We start from the raw sequence: 17,783 nt of genomic DNA on the forward strand, positions 1-17,783 counted from the left end.
ATATTATTCATACATATAACAAACTTAGATTTCAAAATAACTTTAATTAACCAAGATGTTTCTGATAGGAGGTGAGGAAAGCATTTTTTTCAAAAATGTATTAATAAAAAAAACATGATAGTTGTATGTTCATATTTGTCCTCTTCTCCTGACTGATACCTTTGCACAATGAGGGGATTTGATGCAAACGTCCCGACTGTCGGGTTGGGTCGGTCAGCTTTATTTAGTGATCAGCAGGTATGAATAAATGGGGAAATTGAAGCTAAAGGGAGTTTAGTCAAAGTGTTAGAAAAGCCGTGTGCACACTTATGCGAACAGGTCATGGCATCTTTTGTTTTGTTTTGTTTTTTTACATGTTACCCTCTAACAGCTTGACTTGTTTACCAGTTCAACACAGCAGGATATTTGTTACTTTGGAGGTGGAACAAATTTTGAAACAATTCATGATGTTCTTTTTTTTATACAAAGTATAAAAGATAAAATAAAAAAAAATACCAGTACAGTTTTGATATTCGTTTTTTTCCCTTAATATACATTTAATTCCCACAAGGGAAGCTTGAGTAATCGGCGTGGTCATTCATGTACACAAACTATTGCTTTCTCTCTCTTTTTTTCTTTGTTTTGCCAGGTAAGAATTCCCTCTGCCACAATGAAGCTTCCAGCATCATCTCCTCGGCTTTTACCTGCAGATGTGTTTGCATAATTCAAGTTGTGCATTTAATACTCCTGAAAAAGCTAATTGCAGGCTGATTTCAGCACTTTTAAGCAACATTTACTTTTTCTCTCTCTACTTGTTTTGGAAAATATGATATGCCATAAATTGAAACAATGCCATTTTTGTTCAAACAAATATCTTAAATATCCACGAAGTGAGTCCATATTTTTATTTTTTCCCCCTTTTGCCACAGGTTTCACACAACCTTTCACACAAACGCACTCCTTCAATTAAAACTATTAATTAAAACTCAATGGAAATCCATCTTTGCTGGCAGTATGAGTTCCTCTTTTAAGAAGTGTGTGAGCTTCTGTACAGAAAGTCTAGTAAGTCTCAGGTTTGTCATCCCATCTGTGGTGCGAAATCCCTCTATATAAATGAATTGTTGACATTGACCCTATAAAACAGCCTGCTCTGTGTGAGGATCAGGACTTTGTCTAAAGAAACTGTGCATGTGTTTTGTGACGTGTGTGCGTGCGCGTGTGTTTGTGTGTGTGTGTGTGTGTGTGTGTTTCCCGCTGTTCTCATGACCTCTCCTGTCGCCAAAACACTGACAGAATTCCCAGTAAAGACAAATTCCTCGGCATCTGGAATTTCTTTGTGGGTCACTGAGCCACCAGTCTTCAGCCGCGCACACACACACACACACACACACACACACACACACACACACACACACACACACACACACACACAGAGTTAAAAATGTTTGCTGACCCCAAGTTTACCCCTTTTGCTCCCTGACCTTTAGAAGCAGCAGGACTCCGTCGGTTTCTAGAAAAAGTCCTTTCAGACCCCTCGTCTTGCTCTCAGTCCTTGTAGCGGCCCTCTCTGCCTTTAGATGAATGCAGACCCCAGAGTTGTGTTTGTGTTCTCGTCTGACTCTTAACTGTTTGGACATGAAAGTGTTGAAACAGTCAAACTGTGACGACCTTCCTCCCCAGAACATAAATCATTGTTTTTTTTGTTTGTTTTTTTGTGTCTTTTAGTGTGAACACTTTCAGGCTGATGGCTAAGGAGTAGGTGAAAGTTTAAGTCAGTGAATACAATGTCCTCTAAAATGTTGGGAATATTCTACCAGTATCAGAGAAAGAACCAGAAAAGGAGTTTTTCTTGCAATCTCTAGTATAATTTGGTCACTTGTTTGCTATTGAGCTCTCAAATTTCTTCCTCTCCCATGAACACACACACACACACACACACTGATCTCCAAAATCTCCTTCCTGTGCGCCGCCGTGCCACAGAGCTGGCTCCACTAGATAAAGAGGAAACTTTTGCACTTTTCCCTCAAGGCCACTCTATCTGCTCCAACTCTTACTTCATCCGGGGGTTTATGTGATAGATGGAGATCTAATGTGACATTTATGAGGTTAGATGAATAAAAGGGAGCCTCTGCTAAGTGCTGCCTTTTTTTGGTAAGGGCAGCCCGAGCTGTACTGGGATCTGTTTCAAAGGCGAGAAAAGCTGGTAGAACGACCCCAAACTTCAATGTATTTTATCGGGGTTGTGTGTGACAGACACACAAGTTCGATAAAATACATTGAAGTGCTGTTAAACTGCAATAACAGTTGCAGGCCATTTGGGAATTTATCTACCATCTTTACACTTCTAGAGATAGAAATGTTTGCCTATCATACAGGGTAGAGAGCGTCTGCTAGCTTTGTTGCTACAGAGTGACTGAACAGGATCTAGGTCAGGACCATCTAGTTCTGTCTGTATGCTGAACGTCGCCCTGCTTTAAACCTCTCCACAGGTTTCTTGCTGAAATGCCGCTGAGTTTCTTGGTCTTCATGATGCTGTTTGCTCACTCATCTTCTCTAACAAACCTCAGAGGGCTTCACAGAACAGCTGGATTTCCATTGACATTCGTTTAGTTTTTATTTGTAAAATAAATTTAAATCTATCTCTATCTATCTATCTATCTATCTATCTATCTATATATCTATATCTATCTATCTATATATATATCTATATATCTATATCTATATCTATATATCTATATATCTATATCTATATCTATATCTATATATATATATATATATATATATATATATATATATGTGTGTGTGTGTGTATGTATAATCTTCTTTAGCCTTTACAATGATGCACTTCTTTATTGTTAGTCTGTCATCTTATATCCATATGAATATATTCAAGTTTGAGGTCACTACAGGAAAAAATGTGAAAAAATGAAATGTTTTCTTTTGTTATTAAATACGGAGTCCTAGAGGGGTCATCGCAAAATGTTTTGCATGTTGAGAGAATGTGCTCTCGTTTAACTATATTGTGAGCTCATTTTACTAAATTGAGCTCTCATTTTAAGCATAGTAAAACGAGGGCACAACTTATTAAACGAGTGCACTAAGTACTCAAACGAGCGCACGATATACTAAAGCGAGAGCACAATTTAGTGAACATGGTTATAGAACATTGGGTGCACGGTCTACTTAAACGTGGCCACAGTATGTAAAACGTGCACTCAATATTGTCTTGACACATGTAAACATGAGCACGTTATAGTATATTCGAGATCTCGATCTACCAAAACGCACCCTCGAATATTTAAAATGTGTGCCCGAATAAGTTTTATTAATTCGAGGACTAAATTAAAAGAAAACATGCTCACATTTTATTAATTCGAGGGCTCAATTAAAGGAAACGTGCTCACAAATTATCACAACCTGAAAAAAATATCACTTAAAGTGAGCTCTCCAGGCTCCGTAGTTAAATAACAAAAAAAAAACGCTTAAAAATAACCAAAAAATACCCCCCCCCCCCCCCACACACACACACACACACACACAAAAACACTACAATGCATTGAAAAAATATTCAATGCATTGTAAAAATAGAAACAACATGCCAGGCCCAAACTCAATACAGGCCTAATACGAAACATGAACACCAAAGCAAAAACCTAATAACCAACCTCAGTAGCCATGAATGCTAAAGTGCTGTTGCTATGATCATAGCTTCTGCCATTGTGATGCTTTGCAGTGTTAGCGCAAGTGTGCAGTAGGAACTAGGCTTGGGCTGCCAGCCAGCCTGAAGGTATAACTTTTTAGAAGTAAGCTATACCATCCTCATGGAAACCTTATGGTTTCATAAAATTCTAAGGCATAGCGATCCCTTTAATAAAATGGGGTGGCTGAAGTTTCTTCTGGCTCTTTCACTCCTTTTACTTAGTTAAAGCTACATTTTAACCACTAGTATCACTAGGAACCCCTACTTTTTTTTAGATTAAACTAATGTTAAAGAAACTTGCCTTTAATTGCCTTAAATTACATTACACTTCAAGGAACCACGGCTCAGTGCTAATTGAGAGCGTAAATAATGAAGCACTAAAACTAATGAGAAAAATCCTTCTACCATTTTTTTCCAAGTTAGTTTATTGCTACTTTCCCCGTTCTTTGGTCTTCCCTCTCTCTTCAGAGTCTGACGGCTGTGAGCTGAACCCAGATGTGACCTTAGCTTCCTGCCGCCTCTTATAGATAACAGAGCGGGACCAAACGCATACATTTGTCCTCACATGCAGCTGGGTTATATCCTGTAACGCGTTGCCACTGAGAAAAAGGCTTTCCCACGTTGTTCCCTAGAGAAGAACACCCACATATTTATCTTGCCTTGCTTTTAGCGGCCGTTGATAACTAATGATGGTTTATCTCAACACTTGTTGCTTTCTTTCACTGCGCGTTACTCATCCTATATTTAGGTATCCAGGACATTCCCCGGGTGCAGCGAAACTAGAGTTAAAATTGAACTATGTTCATAGAAAGGAAAAACAAGTGAAAAACATATAATCTGTGTTTTCCTATAAAGTTTAAAAAATACATAAATCTAATTGTAAAATATTTTTTCCGAACACTTCTACAACATGCAGACCCAGAGCCACCAAGCCCAGGCTGAACACAGAGGTGGGCAAGTTTTCCTGTCCCACCTCTGAAGGTTCATGAGCAACATGATGAACCACATGATGAGCCACATGAATTCCCCCCCCCCCAAAGATGTTCACAAGTGCAGTCACATCTCAAGTCTTTGTTGACTGATATAATTTATTTGTTGGACAACTGCATGCCACCTAGCCTGCCTATAACACTGTACTGCTGTAGGTTAGAAATTCAGTCCTGTACTGCTTGTCCTGTGGCCTAACACATGGACATTTTAACGCATCCACAAATCCTGTATGAAGGAAGACCCTGTGCATAAGACAGCATTTTTTTGTGACGTTCACACATTTCTTTGAAAATGGCCCAATTTGAAAATGAGCGTCAAAGGATAATGTTTTGATAATATACCAGTCTCTGTTGTCATATAGACTAAAAAAAACTGAATCTTTTGTAATAAAACACTCCTGCTCTATGTAAACCTCTTTTTTTATACCAGTTATTATGACCTCTAAGGGCACAGATGATCCGGGTCTTCTTTGAAGCCATAATGACGAATTTGGTACGAAGTCTTGCTGTATTAGCTGCTACAGTGAAGCTTCGAATTAGCTAACCAGTGACACAAAAAAAACCTGCCAACTCACTGTGTTCGTATTTCTGTTAAAAAATAAGGTGGATAGACAAAGTCCTGGCACATGTTCTGTATGACTTAGTGTTGGTGCCTTTTTAAACAGGTTTAATTTGTCCGCATGGACATCTTGTTGAGTTACAAAGAACATATTGCCCACTAGTGGCGTGGAAGAGAAATTACACATTTTTAGTGTTTTTACTAGTGATGTGTGCACTGAAATTGTAATTTAAAACAGAAACGGAAAAACAATCCCATTTTAAATGGATCATTGTCGTGTGCACAGGGCCTAAATCTTTTAGAATTTACCCAAAAGGGCGCGAGGGATCAACTTTGCAGGACTTTGGCAAGACAAGTGAGAACTTCCAAACTCCACCTCTGGGAAGTTCGATGTGCTGTTTTAATAGATCATGAATTAATTGCAAGGTTTTACTACAACATCCCTTCAATTTATCCAAATATATCCCCCATTTGTCGAGTAAAACTAGGGAACCTAATCATAGGTATTGTACATAAGCATCTATTACACATGAGTATATGAAGCCATTTAACAAGGTAAGTGTAGGTCAAGCTATAGAAACATAATGGGAAACATCTAATAATAATCAACAAGATCGGCCATCAAATTAGTTAGCATCAATAAAAGACGGTAATACAATATATAACACAAGATAATTTTAAATCTTAAATTTCAGGTTCAACTAATTGATAATTGGCTTCTTGAAGTCTGCATATTATTTAATCTATTCTAGACTAGGTAACCTAAACCTAAACTAACAAGTTCGGATTTGTCTACTCTAACTGCCGGCCTGAAAGCCTTTTACCAGTAACCCTTCTCATCATCCTTTCATAGATAAAAATCCATGACTTTCAAGTTACAACTTTTCAGAATCACTGTAGGGGTCTTCACAGGACCAGCTGAGCCTTTCCAGCCAATAACCGTACCTCTCCTAAAAGATATTAAAAACAGAGAAATCTCACTGAGCCCAAACCCAAACTGAGCAAGAACACCTTGTTTTATTTATATTAATTACCATTACCGTCTGATTTAAAAACCTTTGGTGACAATCAGATTCTGGTTCATCATTCCTATAAAAAAAAAAAATCTGCATAAAATCTTGTTGTTTTATCTTGTCTTAAGTGAAATCTTTCTATTTTCAACATGGTACATAAATATTCAAAATAGTTCAAAACCACGTTATGATTGCTTTAACATATTATGAAGTAATCCAGCATAAATCGATTAAGTGAGATCAGAGTAATGAGTTAAAATCAAACATAATTCAATGAATTGTGATTAGCATGATGCTAAATGGATATGATTAGTTGTCATATGTATAAAAGTATGAGTGTTATGTGTCGATGTGCATCTGATCTATGTGTCAAAGTGCAGTGTTTGGACTGCCTGTGTCGACTGAATCTATTCTAAATGCGATGTCGTATAAAATGATTTGTCATACAAGGATGTAACATGAAACATTTGAGCTTTGGCTAAACAAATAATGCTTATCATTTTGATCATCATAGTGTATTCATTTCATATCAGTTCAGTTCATCTCAGTCTTTGGATTCCTGCCCATGGCTCTCAGGTCTATCAGGTCTAGCCGGCCAACACTCCTGCTCCATGTGAAGTCCACTGTCCACAGTCATCCAAACGTACATAGTACCCAGAATCCATCTCTTCAAGATAGGATTGTAAGTACAGCATTGGTTACCAAACGTGTAGCAGACCCGTGCCTGCCGAAATCCAATCTAAAGCTTTTCTATTCTAAATAGCCATTGTGCTTGTTTCGTGGAGTTGCTCAACTATAAGTGTAAACCTTTGAACCGTAAAGCATCCTGAAAATGCGACTCTATGTGTGACCGGAGTCCATCTACCCAAGACGATGTGCACTTAGATATGGCTACTCATTTAAAGCAACAATGTAGAAAAAAAAGAGAAAAAAAGTAAAAACTGAACATACAGTGTTAGCAGTGCTCTAAGTGGTTCTTCTCACAGCAAAGATGCTTCCATATATAAGGTGGTGTATAGTTTCTAACTTCAGTAGGCTCAAAATGTACCCGTTCATGTAGAGGTGACCAGAAAGTCTGGCTCTTTAGAGGGAAATATGCAAGGAAAGGACAGCTGGCTCAATATTTTTGCTGAGTACGGCGAATAATGATGGGAGCAGATGGAGATGACAGACACTTAAGAGAAACAGAATTGGTGAGATAACAGGGAAAGCGAAGAGCCTGAAGAGAAACAGCATCAGCCGTGTCTGCAGACATAAGAACCGTGCCTGCTGCCTGCACTGTTATTCTTCTTTATGATAAAATCAAGAGCAGAAACGCTTTATCGTTCAAGTGTGTGTGGGTTTATCTAAAGGTTTCTGCAGGAGGCAGCGTAAACACATTCCTGTGACACAGCGAGCGCCTCGGGATGCAATCTCTATAACTGCATTTTAACGTTTGTAAGCCTTAGAGGTTTTTTTTTTATGCTTATGTCTTAACATCATGTTGAAATATTCACACCGCTAACCGCTTTTCACATTTTGTCACTTTACAAGCACAAAGTGAACCATTGCATTGTGGTTTTTACTGTATGTTTAGGATCATGGCCCCTCCACGGTGTCAAGCCCTTTGCAGTCTCCATAGGGTTATCTTTCAGGATTAAACTGCATTAAGAATTCATTTTGGGGATTGTGTGTTCAGGGGGATGTGTGGTGTTGGTTTTCTGACAGATATAGTATTCTACATTTATCCTGTCTTAGTTGTGAACTTTAAATGGAACTTCTTATGGCTTTCTTTCAGCAATGGTTTTCTTCTTGCCAGTCTTTATCGTAAATGGAAAGGCCAGATATTTGTAGTTCATGACTAGTTGTCCTGTCAGAAAGTTCTTCTAACCTGAGCTGTGAATCTCTGCACTTCATCCAGAGTTCCCCTTAGCTTCTGCTTTTCTGATTCATGCCCTCCTTACCCAGCCTGTCAGCTTAGGCTGATGGTCATGTCTTGTTAAATTTGCAGTTGGGTCGTACTCTTTCCCTTTTCACATGATGGATTGAACATAGCTGTGAGATGTGAGTAGGATGGAGTCTTTTCCACTGTTAAAGTTGAATATTTCATCTTTTTATTACCTGGGTATGTCATATCAATAATTATGCAATATTTACTCTGGTATTTACTTTGTATCTTCTACTCTTGGCGTTTCTTCAGAGGTAATTTTAGATTAGGCTAGTTAGTTCTTTTTTTCTTCTTTTTTTTCCAGTGCTAATAATTGTGTGTAATTGTCTGTGTGTGTGTTTGCCACCGTCACATCCGAATTTCCACATTGCAGGAGAATTAAGGAATTCTTATTCTTATTAAATTATGTTTAATGAATCATGATTGTGTTTTATGTTCTCATTTTGTTGTAGTCAGTTTAATGTTCTCCCTGCTGCCCTCTGGGAAGAGGTTCCGCAGCATCCGCTGCAGGTCCACTAGGTTCTGCAAAAGCTTTTTCCCTGCTGCCATCAGACTGTTGAACTGCTGAACAGCTGAAGTATAAAAACGGACTGTGTACCACACTCGACTCGCTGATTTGCACATTTGCACATTCGCACATTTGCACATTTGCACATTTGTATCGTATCCTGCAAAATTGCTGCTGCACCTTACCCAGAAACGTACTGCAAAACTGTTTACAATGCAACTGTCTACTTTTAAATCACTGCTGCACCTTACTGCATATTTGTTTACATTTGTTTTACATTGTTTACATTTCAACTGCCTACTGTTCACTGCTGCACTTTATCCGGAAGTCAATTAAAACATATCCTGTAAGCGACTGCGATTTATCACTGCACTTTATCCTGTACTGTAATTCACTGCAAGGTATCCTGTAGAGTCACTGCAATCTTTCTGAGCTGTGTGAAAACGAAATTTCGTTCTGTATGCACTCTGTGTATACAAAATGACAATAAAGAAAGTCTAAGTCTAAGTCTAATGGCAGCTATATCTTCCAACGTCTATTGTGCTCAATTCCCACCACAGATTGGACAGGGCATCTTGTTGTCTTCAAATAGTTTCTAATCTAACTTCTTGCTGTAAAACATTTGAACACAAAAACATGGTTTGATTTAGTGGTGTGTTTGTCTTCTCCTGCAGGAATCAACATTGGGGAGCACCTTGAGAGCATCACCAGCATTATTCAGCCACATCTACTTGCTGTTGGAGTGAAGAAGAAGTCATCTTCTTCACTTGGGTGCATTTGAGGACTTTATGTGTTTGGCGTTATGTGTTTGGCGCACCCTATACCACAACGCTCCACAAAAGGTGCACATTCGTCCAAGCTGCTGTGTCCAACATAGACGTTGAAAGAGGCAAAGAATGTCCAGACAAGACGCCCGAGCCACCTCAACGGACTCCAACCGCTTGTGCTTAAACCTGAGTAAGAGATGATCGTCGTGTTGTCCTCAGAGCTGTAGAAATCAATGCACAACACAGTGAAGCCCTGCAAAGAGAGCCCACACTAACTCACATTTATGGTGTTAAAAACACGTGTCCATTGAATTTACTAAAGTATTTTAAGACAGCTGAGAACTTTTCTGTAGATGTCTGACCTTTTGGAGGGTGCCGCTCAGTTCGAGGTCAAACTTGTTCTGCAGTATGGTCACGAAGTCTTCCTACATGCTGATCAACCTAATGGAAGAATGAAGGCTTTTGACCATGGCTACTAGCAGCGACAAACCTGCCCATCAAAAGTGAAATTGTTTGACGCAAGCAATGGTTTGGAGTTTATTGCCAGTCAGAGCTGGTGTTAATTGTGCAACATGTCCTTGCTGTTTTGGCCCCTTGCTGCTGTGTGATGATACAATCTGGCATCTTCTTCTCTTGCGTCTCCAGATTATACTTTTTTTTTCCTCCTTTGCTGCTAGATGGCATGACATTTTACTTAAAATATTTAACCATCATTAATTTGTCACCAAAACATCAATTTATGATCCATTACCCTAGAAGTATCAGGAACACTGGTCCAGTTCGACACACGAAGTGCATTCAATATTAGGCAAAACACTTTTTTTAAAACAGTAAAAGAAAAAAAACTTACCAACATAAAGTAATTGTCAAAAGAAAAAAGCACCAGAACCACATTGCAATGTTCTGGGAGTCCTTCAATTGGGACAGAGTAGAAGTAGGACCATAAAAAATGGTTGGCCCTCGATAAATTGGAAAGAGGGAACATCAACAGCCTTAAAACTTGAAATTTCACGATCTGCAAAGGTGTACGTTGCCAAATTGATCAACTGTCATGGTCTGTAACAACTGCAATCATTGTCTGAACTGAAGTGAAGTATTTTTTGCTCCGTGAAAACTGATGGAGACTGTTTTGTGTGTGTGTGTGTGTGTGTGTGTGTGTGTGTGTGTGTGTGTGTGTTTGTGTGTGTGTTTTATGAGTACTATCATACATTTAGAGTCCAACTACATCAAGACAGGACCCTAAAAGTGTTTAAATTGTGTTGTTGCTGAATTATGCTATCCAAATGAGTTTGTCTTGCCTTAATGGAGTTAACCACTTCTTCTTGCAACTTAAATAGACACATTAATTGCCATTAAACAGCTAGCCATGCATTTTAAACAAAACGTTTGTAGAAAAAGACCACTCACCCTTAGTTACAAAATTACCAAAAACATATAATGAACTGAATGAACGACAACGTGGAACAACATGGAGGGAAAGATCATTCTTTGGACATTGAACAGCTTTAAAATAACACAGTTCATTAGTTAATTCATCTTATGAAAACACAAGAAAAGACAACGCAATGTATGTTGCAGTCAAACAAAGCAAAGTTTATTTGTATATCTCCTTCAAACAGCATAAAAAACAAATACAGAACACGTTAAGACAAAGAAAGTATCACATAAAAAGCCAGAAATACTAATATGTAAAAAAAAACATCAAAATACTAAAAGTTAAAAATCTTTTTAAATAAATGGATCTTCAGTTCTGCTTTGAATAGAGGCAGGTTAGTGATAGAGTGTAGCTCATTGAGAAGGCTATTCCACAATGTTTGGATTAGCCACTGAAAAAGACCGACCCCCCCATTGCTTACACCTAGAGCGAGGGACCTCTGGCAGATGATGACCAGTCATGTAATAAAGGAAAGTAAAGAAATATTAGACTACAGACTGAAATCAATAACCTCACAAATGTACGTTATGCATCTGATTGTTTTCTGGTGTTTTCTTTGGGCTAACTCGCTGTTTTCCATGTTCTGCTCCTCTGCACTAAATTAATTAGCGGAGCAGCTTCACCTGCGCTGAGCCTGACTGTCGGTCTGAGCTTCACCTGGGGCTCTGCGTGTTAATACCGCCCTCTCACTCTCAGTCAGTGCCAGGTCGTCTTCCAGCCAGTGTGTGAGTTGAGGTCCAGCGTTAGAGTTTGCTTGGCCTGTTCTTAACCCTGTTCTGGAGTCTCTTGTCTCTTTTTGCCCTTGCTGGATGCCTCAATGGCTTTCTGATTCTGGTCATGACCTGGACAGTTTTTTTTTTGTTTTTGATTCCTGCCTTGCCCCTTGGACTGTTCTGCCTGTTTCTGTTGGACCTGTCATTCATGACCACCGCCCCTTTTAAGGATCTGCTCTCTGCTTTCAGCCTGTCATCAGCCCTGCCTGTCTCCTCCTCATTCTGGACTCTCTCCACGCGTTTTATTTGTTTTATTTACAATAAACCTTTTTAAACGTAACACCATGCCTGGCTGAATTATTGGGTTCCTCGCTCCTGATTATTATGGATTTGGTTTTCAGATTAACTTGCATGGAAACTGGTTTATCTCTTTGATCCAGGAAGAATCATCCAGAAAAGGGAGCAATCAACACCTTACTTGACGGTGCTAACTCTACCGACACTGCATTTGAATGTTTTGAGTTAAAGTATCAATTCAATAGACTAAAATAATAATACTTAAATTTGTAAATAATGCTCTTTACAGAGTATCTCAGCCTGTGGTATTTAACTTTATATAACATTTTCTGGTATTGGTCAGTGTCAATTTTTACTTGATATAAAGTGAATTTGGAGCAAATGGACTCGAAAACTGTTAAATTTGACCCCATTGGTGCTGATTTAACACTGCCATGTTTACTGTGTAGAGGCACTCAGCAACAGTGATCAAACTAAGTGAAGAGACAAAACAATGAGAAATATTAAAGGATGACTTCTGAACAGTTGCATTTGGAGGGATCTTTACTGGCCTAAAACTCTTGTTAGGGCACAGGGTGTCGAATTTCCTTTCCTCTCTGAGCAGTTTATCAGAGCTCTTTAGAGATTTGTTAACCTTCTCCAACCTGACGAGAAATCCCCCGACAATTGTTTACTGTAAACAGGAAACGTCCGAGCATAGAACCAATATCCCAGACTTTGACCTGTAAACCACTGGTTCCCAAAGAGGAGCGGATTAAAGCTACGGGAGGGTCACGTACAATCTGTGTTCAGACATGATTCTTAGAGTTTAAAAAAAGATTAAAAGCACATTTTAGTTTACGGTCGGTGGGCTCTTGGACTGTTTTGTGCAACGTTATACTCATGCTGGCAGAGAGTTTATGCCTGAGCAGTATTTGAGGTCTGTTGTTCCTATTCCTGGCTGTGGAGCTCCCAGTGGGCAGCCCATTTAGACCCATTTCCCTTCCTCAACACGGCCTTCCTCCTGCCTTTCATCCGTGCTTCAAGCAGCGCTTCATTAACCAGGCAGACGTTCAGCAGTGACTTCAGAACCTGGCACGTCGCCGCTTATTCAGCGCTGCTTTTCTATAGTAATCATAAAATTATCCCATCCACACTGGACTCCTCAGGTCCAAGTAATTCAAATCTGTTTGTTTTTTTCTTCAGATTTTCAACATCTATTATAACTTGTGTCTTGTTTACGAGGTAAATTTGTGGTTTTATAAGGAGAGCTAAATTAGTGCAGCATCTAGAAAGAAATATTATGGGAGAATGGGCTTTAAAATGTACATACAGAGTAACAGGAAAGTCTTGGGGAGCATTAGGATGTTTTTTTGGGGTATGTGGAAAAGACCCTTCTTGCTCAGCAGTGGTTTTAACCATGAAACCCTCCAATGGATGCCATGTCCTCCCAGTCTCTTTCTTATTGGTGAATCATGAACAGTGACTTGTATGGCAAGTAAAGCCCACAGCACTTTAGATGTTGTTCTTGTTCTTGTATGACGCCCAGGATTGCAAGTTGATGAACTCTTAGACAGATTTTGTGGTATCCCCAAAGCGTGAGAGATCGCTGTGCATCCCATCACCGGCTGACAGATGTCAATGACTTTGATTGCCATCTGTTGTAATCATTTGAAAACTGCATTTTCTCTTGTTATCATTATTGTCGGAATTTGTCTAGAAGTTAAGGTAAGGTTGAAAATGTGCCTGATCCTCTGAAACAAGAGACAAAAATTGCAAAAACAGAAGAGACTTCATGTGAAAAACTTTTTTAACAAACAATGAGTATGACAGATTGTAACCAAAAATAAAAACATAAACTTTCAGTAAAAAGGACACTTTTTAGTGCTGTTGTGAAAATTTTCAGATTTGTTGTAGAAATTTTAGTAGAATTTACATAAATTGGACACATTTTTGCTTAATACTCATCTACCAATCACATCTGAACACAAAACTAAGTTCTAAAGAGCAAAAACATTTGTTTTTCCTGAATTATGGAGGCCTAAGTTTTTTATGCTTTTTTTTTAGAGCTATTTATTAAGTAAAGGATAATGGCTGATGAGGTGTCCACTATCAGAAATTAATGGACAACGTGAAGGAGTGAACTTGATTCAGCGAAGACCATTCATTTCTGATAATGGACACCTTAAAGGGTATTATCCCGCTTACACCATTGTCACTCAAGAAAAACACAAAAATAAAATCAATTAATGATACTTAAATTTTTATTCACTATTAAAATCGTACGTTTTTCACAAGAAGGGGCTGAGAAAAGTATTTAATATCACTCGTTAACTCATTAGCTAGCCAGCGCGATAATTTAGAACAATCAGGTTATTTGAATGGGTCTTTATTATAGCTGTCCTGTAACACTTTTTACCGGACATCCTGCAGCCAATCAGAATCGAGTATGCACACAGACCATGGTCTAATCATTTTTATGTTAGCAATATACCGGGAATGTCCCTAATATAAAGTGGCACCACTAAAGCAAATGTCCAACACTGTAAAACTTAACGCGATTTGCCAACCCAAGACTACCTGGGGGCCCCTTCTGGTAACCAATTCAAAAACATTTCTCAAGCCACCCCTGCTGATCTGTCAGCGCTTTATCTCCGTTTTCCATAAAGCAGCTGTAGGATTTGTGGGATGTTTCAGAGAATCCTTGGTAACCGTCACAAACAAAAACCACAGTAACGTTGTGTCTGTGTTATCTGTTTACCGTGAGCTTGGAGGCCACTTATCCAGCCGCCTCACCGACGCTGTCCGGTGGACGCACAGCTTAACAAGCCAAGAAAAGTCAACCATTACAAAGCTGGCAGTGAGAGATAGAAACCATATGGTTGTGTGTTTGTGTTAGATCATAGAAAGGTTCTCCTGAGGCCTTAAGGAAAGGTCTGTGGGTGTGTTTCACGGCTACATTTGGGACTCGACCGCTAATAAATTTAGTCCTATCCTGTAAGGTCCTTCCCCTGACACACATCTGGCTTTCTGCTGCTCCAAAATAAACTGGGTGAGACGGAAAGCAGAAGGGAGTCGGGCCCGCTGATTTATCCATCCACGCCTCCTCGAGGAAAAGTGGACACAGAGAGGTCAACTCTGGAGCAGATACTACGAAAGGATGCTTCATCTCTGAAGCTCTAACTGCCTGACATCACATCATTAGTGTGGGAGGCAAAAACTTCTGTTTTCAAAAATCTTACTGCAAACCTTCTGGCTCAACATTCAAGGCTCTGTTTCCTGATGTTTAAACCGTTTCATTGAAATATCATAAAGGTATTCCTTAAATGCTGTTGACGTGATCACAGGATGTACAGCAGTCTCCTGACACTGTGGATGTGAAAGCGTCATGGTGGTACAATTAATAAAGAAACACCAGGACGTCCGGGACAACGTTCTTTAGACCAAATGAGTAAAACTGAACTATTTGGATATGAGAACAATGGATGTGTATGAAACCTTCCAGGAAGACAAGCTCAAACCATCTGTGAAGCATGGGAATAGAAGTGTCATAGTTTAGGGATGCTTTGCTGCAGCAGGACCTATTGAACTCCCCATCACATGATAAATAAAGATTTCCTTTCACCGTCCCACAGAGGGGGAATTTGTCTCTGCATTTAACCCTTTTGGGAGCAGCGTGATGCCCCGCTGAGTGGAGCATGGGGAGTAATCTATGGTCAAGGATCTTGCTCAGGGACACAGAGTCAGAGTTTTGAACCAATGACCTTTGCAGCTAACCTGACCCTAGCCAGATGAATTTCACTCCGCCTAGCTCTACTCATCCATCTGGAACTGATCCATAGGAATGGCGTTTCAGAAGGCTGGGCCTTATCAAAAATCCTTGCATATGATTGGGTAAGCCACTTGTCTGTCATCTTTATCGACGTGCTATTTCAACCACTCACACCGAAGCTAACCTGTGACGCTGATGAGAGCGACGCAGGAAAAAAACAAAACTTGCCAAATCCGGTGGGGAGAAGGGCAAAATATCGTTTCCACCAACAAAAGCCTTCAGAGCCGTTCTCTGATGTTCTTTTAATGAAACAATATTAGGTAGATTGGACAACATGGAAGAAACAGCAGCATCAACGTTAACGCTTGCTTCCTCGATGCGAGCCGCCATTGTTGTTCAAATCAAAACAGTCTCACGGTCGCTTCTCCACTAAGTCACATCTATGAAACTCCAGCCCTGCGTCCTGATTGGCTAGACAATGAAATTGGTTGGAGAAATCACTCTCTATGGGAGATGTCCCAGATGGATGTGAGTGGAGCTAGGCGGAGCTAGGCGGAACGAGATTCATCTGGCTCGTCAGGTACCTTTGCCGCTTCTCCAGGCTGCAAACACTACTACCACCCCTGATGGGGGTGCCCAACGAAAATGTGTCACCATCTGTGAAAACCTTTTGAAATGATTATTAATTAAGCCAATAGGTGGTAAAACTAGCTCTTGGAGGGAAGGGGGTTCTCACTTCTTCTCCAGGTAAAATGCACATTTTTGTTGGGATCATTTTTTTTTTAATTCAATTCAATTCAATTAAATTTTATTTATATAGCGCCAATTCATGAAACATGTCATCTCGAGGCACTTTACAAAGTCAAATTCAATCATATTATACAGATTGGTCAAAAATGTCCTATCTAAGGGAACCAGTTGATTTCTTCAAAGTCCCGACAAGCAGCATTCACTCCTGGAGAAGCGTAGAGCCACAGGGAGAGTCGTCTGCATTGTCCATGGCTTTGCAGCAATCCCTCATACTGAGCAAGCATGAAGCGACAGTGGGAAGAAAAACTCCCCATTGAACGGGAAGGAAAACCTCCAGCAGGACCGGGCTCAGTATGAACGGTCATCTGCCTCGACCGACTGAGGGTTAGACAAGACAGAGTAAAACAAGGTACGTTTTTGTTGTGCTGACAAAGAGACAAAAATCTCGCCCTTTGTTATCTCCAGGGGTTTTACTTGGAGCTAAACTACAAACACGGCTTGTTTTGAAGTCCATCTGACTGTCACGTCTGTCCCAAAAGGTCTCCGGCAGCCGTCTTCCGTCAGAACGAGAGGCCTCGACGCGGCTGGAATTTGAAAAACTTGCCTCGTCCTGTTCGGAGGTCTCCCTCCAGCGCCGGTGTGTCTTCAGAATGACAGGTCCTCCATCAGCGGACGCTGAGCGGCCGTTTCACAGGGGTTCCTGAGACAGAGCGCCTGTGATCAATTCAAAGAGTTACTAATGGCAGAGGCTGTCATCACTTGGGTATAAGGAGAGCATCTGTATGGTACAGGAACCTCTGGTTGAACTCTGCGTGGGGGGAGTTCACGAACACGATGTGAAGCTGAGAAGGAGCTCAACCATTACAGGGACTATTTTGACCTGTCATTTGTTGCTTCTTGAAGAGCCACCATTATTTCTCCACGGAACATATTTGACTGCCTCCCAGTAAAGAGGCAGTTCCTACTCATCACCTGCTATTCGTCCATATTACTTCAGGAGACGTGAGAGGTATTTTGGTGGCCTGAAACAGCACTGCCACAAGACCGTGGGAAAACCTAAAATATCTTGAAATAATTCCTCTTAAAGCTTTCGGCCTTGAAAGCGGGGTTATACAACGACGTTTGACGTCTAAATTAATCCAACCCGTAGGCATCCAACCCTTGGACCTTCGCACATTTCGTTACATCCTCAAGTTTGTTTTATTGTGTTATTTAGTGTCCCCCACTGTGGGGCAATAAAGGTGTTTCTTAATATTTTTTTTGTGATTCATCAAGTAGCACTTAACGGTGAAGTGGAAAGAAAAACCTCAAACTCATTCAGACCGGATGGAGAGTGCCTGTGATGCTCGGTTTTCAAATCCTACCAGATATTCCAGCTGGAGGATGATGCTCCAC

This window comes from Fundulus heteroclitus, chromosome 14 (genome assembly GCF_011125445.2).
Source record: "Fundulus heteroclitus isolate FHET01 chromosome 14, MU-UCD_Fhet_4.1, whole genome shotgun sequence".
Classification (NCBI taxonomy): Eukaryota; Metazoa; Chordata; class Actinopteri; order Cyprinodontiformes; family Fundulidae; genus Fundulus; species Fundulus heteroclitus.